The sequence below is a fragment of the Patiria miniata genome, unplaced genomic scaffold (assembly GCF_015706575.1).
Source record: "Patiria miniata isolate m_02_andy unplaced genomic scaffold, ASM1570657v1 HiC_scaffold_24, whole genome shotgun sequence".
Lineage (NCBI taxonomy): Eukaryota > Metazoa > Echinodermata > Asteroidea > Valvatida > Asterinidae > Patiria > Patiria miniata.
In genome coordinates, this window is record NW_024037063.1 from 5718350 (window position 1) to 5724374 (window position 6025).

Here is a 6025-nt window from a genome sequence, read left to right on the forward strand (position 1 = left end):
TGACTGTTTGTCTCCTTATTTTATGTGGTTCATTAAAAGAAGTTTTAAGCTTTCAATATAAGAATCCCAAATGGTTTTATGATTTTACCTTTTCAAACTGGAAATCCACTTTTTGAATTTGTCCCGAGTGTGTAACAAAAATACATTTAGCAAGACTAATTGGAAACTATGCATAGGAGCGTCATAGTGTAACTTGCATTTCATGATTTTTTGTTAGAAAATGTTTAAATAAAAAAACATAGCATTGGGTTTTTTTAAAAACATTTTCTAAAAAGAATTCATGAAATGCAAGTTACACTATGACGCTCCTAGCCTGCGGAAATATGAGGATTGTGTGTACTGACAAGTGTTTGGTGTGACTGGGGGAGGGGGTGTTTTAATATGGATAACCGTTATGTCGAATTAAATCAACTCTTAACCATAATGAAAATGTATCGAAACCATGATCCAAATACTAAGTCTAAACACTGTGGAATATTGGGAAAGCATCCACAATGCAAGATAAGCAATACATGCCGTCTTAAAAGGGTGTGTAATGTCACCTCGTAGATCATCAGCAGTCGAAACATCAATTCAACATATTAGGCCAAAAAAGGGGTTTTTTTGGCTTCAAATGTCGGCTGATGACTGCAAATGGTGCCCGACTAAACTTAGTGCAAATGGGAGTCCAGAGAGGCCGCATAAAGCTTTTACTCGATGGTAACCCCATCTAAAAACACGTTAACATTGTGCAGCAGCAGGATTCCAGTCAAACCAGTGAGTTTGGCGGATTTGCGACATCATCTTTCAATTTCAATGAAAAAAAAAACGTTTTCATTTTGCCGACGCTTATGGTTACGGCGACGCGCGCGCATACCAGAAACCGGAGACTTATGGGGGTTTTTTGGCCTTAGGCCTGGACGAAAAATAAAGAAGACAAATTTCAGTTGTGGAGCCATCGTTTTCCTACGAAACTAAACAAGGAATCAACTGTAGCAAACACACACACACGCACAAAAAAAAAAAACAAATGAAAATAAATAATAACTTGATTTTTTTTACCGAAAGGCATTGTTTTTTCTTCATTCTCGCTTTCTTGCAATAACCTTTAAAAAAATGGCCATGTCGCGAGTGGACAGAAGTTTGTGTTTCACTGATATTGGAGTCGTTTCCCCACAACAAAAGTTAATCATCAAGCTGTGTGCGGGGCGCTGCGTAACCCGGGGCGTGTGGGCGCACACCCCATCCCCCTATTAATAATATTATCATTAGCCATATTATCACGATTAGCATGTTAAAATACAAACCCTTTGTACATGTTTTATTCTGTTTTTCCTCGACAACTTTGTTATTCGCGATTTGAAGCAAATAACACTTTAGCACTAAAGCAAATAGCACTATTAAAGCAAATACATGTAGTCTGACATTGACCATGATGTTGGTTCTAAACAGCGCCCGCTGAATTTGGTCCCCATCTGTTATATTTTACGGAGGCCAAGTGTGTGGTGACAATAATTTGTCTATCACGAATAAAACTGGGCGCCCCTCCACTATCCAGCCCCACACATTTACCACAACTACCCTAAGCTTCCCTATTTCAGAACCGTGGCTACGCTGCAACTGATACCTGAAGACTATTTGATTTTCCTCTGCAATAACGTGCATTTGCAAGAGATTACAACGTTTCTTATTATTTCTTAATATAATCACTGCTGTAAAAAAAGTGTATGTGTGAATCAATAATGCTCTGTCTCCTTGTACGTTTAAAGTGGCCTTCGCTCACATTACTTATTTATTCACCACATAATATTTTTCTGAAGTTTTCCTCCCACATTTAGAAATGTAAATCTCATTTTCTTTTCTCTACATGTTTCTTCATTACCAGAAATAATACCAAAACAACAGTAATAATAATAATTAATAATCAATTCATAATATTTGTAGTATTCTTGGGGAAATATAAAAGAGGGAATATGTGCGACTCATAGCGAAGTGATATAATTTAGCCTAGAATAACATCTTCCTGTTCGACAGTGTGAGTCAGGTCTAGGGGCTGTGAAATAATTTAGTAATCAATTAATTCCAGCCCCATCACGTCATCCACATTGTGTTTAGGCATCCCCTACAAAGCCCACGAAATCATAGAGAAAACAAGACAAAACAACAATGAGACAAACTAAACGTATATAGACTTGACAACCGATGCGGAGACTGGTCATTTGACGTGGTTATGATGTGGAGACTGATCATTTCACGTGGTTAGCATGAGGAGACTGATAATTTCACGTGGTGAGGATGCGGAGACTGATCATCTGACGTGGGGAGGATGCAATGACTGATCTTTGGGCATTGTGAGGATGCGGAGACTGATCATTTGACGTGGTTAACATGAGGAGACTGATCATTTGACGTGGTAAGGATGCGGAGACTGATCATTTGACATGGTGAGGATGCGGAGACTGATCATTTGACGTGGTTAACATGAGGAGACTGATCATTTCACGTGGTTAGCATGAGGAGACTGATCATTTCACGTGGTGAGGATGTAGAGACTGATCATCTGACGTGGTGAAGATGCAGAGACTGATCATTGGGCATTGTGAGGATGCGGAGACTGATCATTTGACTGATCATTTCACGTGGTGAGGATGCGGAGACTGATCATCTGACATGGTGAGGATGAGGAGACTGATCATTTCACGTGGTGAGGATGCGGAGACTGATCATTTCACGTGTTGAGGATTTTGAGACTGATCATTTCACATGGTGAGGATGCAGAGACTGATCATTAGACATGGTGAGGATGCGGAGACTGATCATTTCACATGGTGAGGATGCGGAGACTGATCATTTCACATGGTGAGGACGAGGAGACTGATCATTTCACGTGGTGAGGATGAGGAGACTGATCATTTCACGTGGTTAGGATGCGGAGACTGATCATTTCACGTGGTGAGGATGAGGAGACTGATCATTTGACGTGATGAGGATGAGGAGACTGATCATTTGACGTGGTGAGGATGAGGAGACTGATCATTAGACGTGGTGAGGATGCGGAGACTGATCATTTGACGTGGTTAGGATGAGGAGACTGATCATTTCACAAGGTGAGGATGCGGAGACTGATCATTTCACGTGGTGAGGATGAGGAGACTGATCATTTCACGTGGTGAGGATGCGGAGACTGATCATTTGACGTGGTGAGGATGAGGAGACTGATCATTTCACGTGGTGAGGATGCGGAGACTGATCATTTGACGTGGTGAGGATGAGGAGACTGATCATTAGACGTGGTGAGGATGCGGAGACTGATCATTTGACGTGGTTAGGATGAGGAGACTGATCATTTCACATGGTGAGGATGCGGAGACTGATCATTTGACGTGGTTAGGATGAGGAGACTGATCATTTCACGTGGTGAGGATGCGGAGACTGATCATTTGACGTGGTGAGGATGCGGAGACTGATCATTAGACGTGGTGAGGATGCGGAGACTGATCATTTGACGTGGTTAGGATGAGGAGACTGATCATTTCACGTGGTGAGGATGCGGAGACTGATCATTTGACGTGGTTAGGATGAGGAGACTGATCATTTGACGTGGTTAGGATGAGGAGACTGATCATTTCACGTGGTGAGGATGCGGAGACTGATCATTTGACGTGGTGAGGATGAGGAGACTGATCAGTGGGCGTGGTGAGGATGTTGGGTGCTGACAGCGGAAATGTGGCAAAGATGCTGTCGGTGCATGGGGACTCTGCTCTTTATAAAAGGGTGCTCATACGCTCACTGATGGTTGCTTTGTCGCTATTGTGTAGCGTTGGGGAGGGTATATAGGAGACAAATGTGCCGGGGAAAAGGGCTGGGTAATCGGAGATATAGGAGATCCATCCATCCATCCATCCATCCATCTATTGTTTGTAGACAATGACGGCCTCTCAAATTCGTTGAGAATGCCACTCTCTAACAAGCCCGATGCTTTCAGTTGTTTCCCCATTATATTTCATAAATAAATGGTCTATGGATTGTTTTAATCGACTCTACGTCTTCACTTAAATTCTTGAAAATACCATTTGGCCCAAAGGCCCGTACATGATTAGACTTTTAGGAAACTTTTGCAGTAATCTTCACGTGAAATGTTTTTTAATGCAATGGAATTGTTTCTTTTGTGAACAAGAAACTATGCACTATGCTTATAAGTTCCGTGCCATATTTAATAAATCATTATTTCCATTTACTTATCATTTTCAGAAAAGATTTGCCAATGGTATGAAGCTTTTAATGCGCTTATTTTTTTTATAGCCTTGTAGACCGTCTTTGCACAGCAGTGGTTTTATACGAATTTGCATCCCAAGTGACTCTCGTGAGATTTGCAAATAAAACGGAAACAAACATACATGAACTTGATATTTATGTCTTTGAAAACAAATTTTTACTTTGACATCGAACTGTTACAAAATGTCTTCTTTCTGAATTGTCAAAAGAAACGAGTGATATTCTGAGATTTTTCAAAATTTCAATTAAAGCGATAATATAATTATAAAAAAAGAAGAGTTATAATAATGCCAGGCCTAAATGGCTCATTCTGTGCTTTGTTATTATTACTGATGGCAGCTTGAGCAATGGGGGTCTGAACCCTTTTCTAAACTAAAACCACCAAAAACAAAGCAAAGAAGAAGAAATATGGATTGTCTACTATTTTTGTCTGAGCATGGGAAAACAATGAACACATTGAAGGTGTTCACTACATTTCGAATTAAAGTTTAATACGATACCGTTTAACTGTGGACGTGGAGCCGATTATTTGGTTTAAATGGTGATATAATTTAAACGGATTGAGCCATTGATTGTTTTTTTGTTTTTAGCTTACCAGTATTAATTATTGTGGTGCGACTTTTTAAATATGAAATATATTTCTTTTGTGTTTGGGTCTACTTTTTATATTTATTCTGTTTATGTAATAAGTTTCCGGTCTCCAAATGACAACAGTGGATCTAGGAGGATTGGCAAATAGGGGCCATGCTCCCACACCCCCCCCCCCAAAAAAAAAACCCCGAAATTTTTGTTGTTGTTGTTGAGTAGCCTAACGTCGCAAAAAGTTAGCCATTGCGTACACAATATTTTGGACAGAAAAATCTCCCCACCTCGAAAAAAAAATGCTGTCTGGATCCGGCCTTGCTAAATAATTACGTTTCTCCTTCTTTTGGTGTGGCGTTTAATGAGAGTAAAACAGCAGTCTAGTTAATCCGAAAACTTTTTGTAAAAAGACATCGTACACAAACAATTAATGTAATATTCAAATCAAGTAAATGAAAAATGACAAAAACCAAGAAGTTCAGTGTCAACTTTAAATCTCGACTAGTGCTTCTACAATTTCTTGCTTAATTTTCCTTTTTTTCATAATTTATAACCCAGATACATGTACACTCTCCACCGCCGCGCCATGGCAACCTCCATAATACTCAATAAGAAGTATCACGACTTGTCAATAGCGCCCTCTATATGTGAAAAGATGATCATGCCATGAGAATCTACTAGTACTGCATTTACTTGTTCATTATTGAACGACCCCCCCCCCTCAAAAAAGGATAGAATCAAGCAACAAAGGCCCCCCTCCCCCCCAAAACCCCAAACCAACCAAACAAACAAACAAAACTTTGCAACTGCTGTCCCTACAGTTTGTAGGCTTGTAAGACCTCTAGTGGTGTTTACAAATTGGTCGAGTCGACACAGTCCTGGGGGAGGATGGTCTTACGCAGTGCAGAAATCCGGATCTATACATACGCTGGAATCGGGGCTCGACCCATCCGCTCCCACTTTTTTTATTACGGTCAAATTATTTTGCAACTAGAAATCGTTGTTTGCAAAGTTTGGACACATTCACACAATATTTCACACCATCTTCATTACAAAAAAAAAAACCACCATGGATATGCCCCTGCCCTTCGAATACCCTTTAAGAGTGCATCTCTGCCACAGATAATTAAAAAAAAATTGTAAAGTGGAGATGAACATGATAGATAGACACAGAGGCAATATTGAGAAG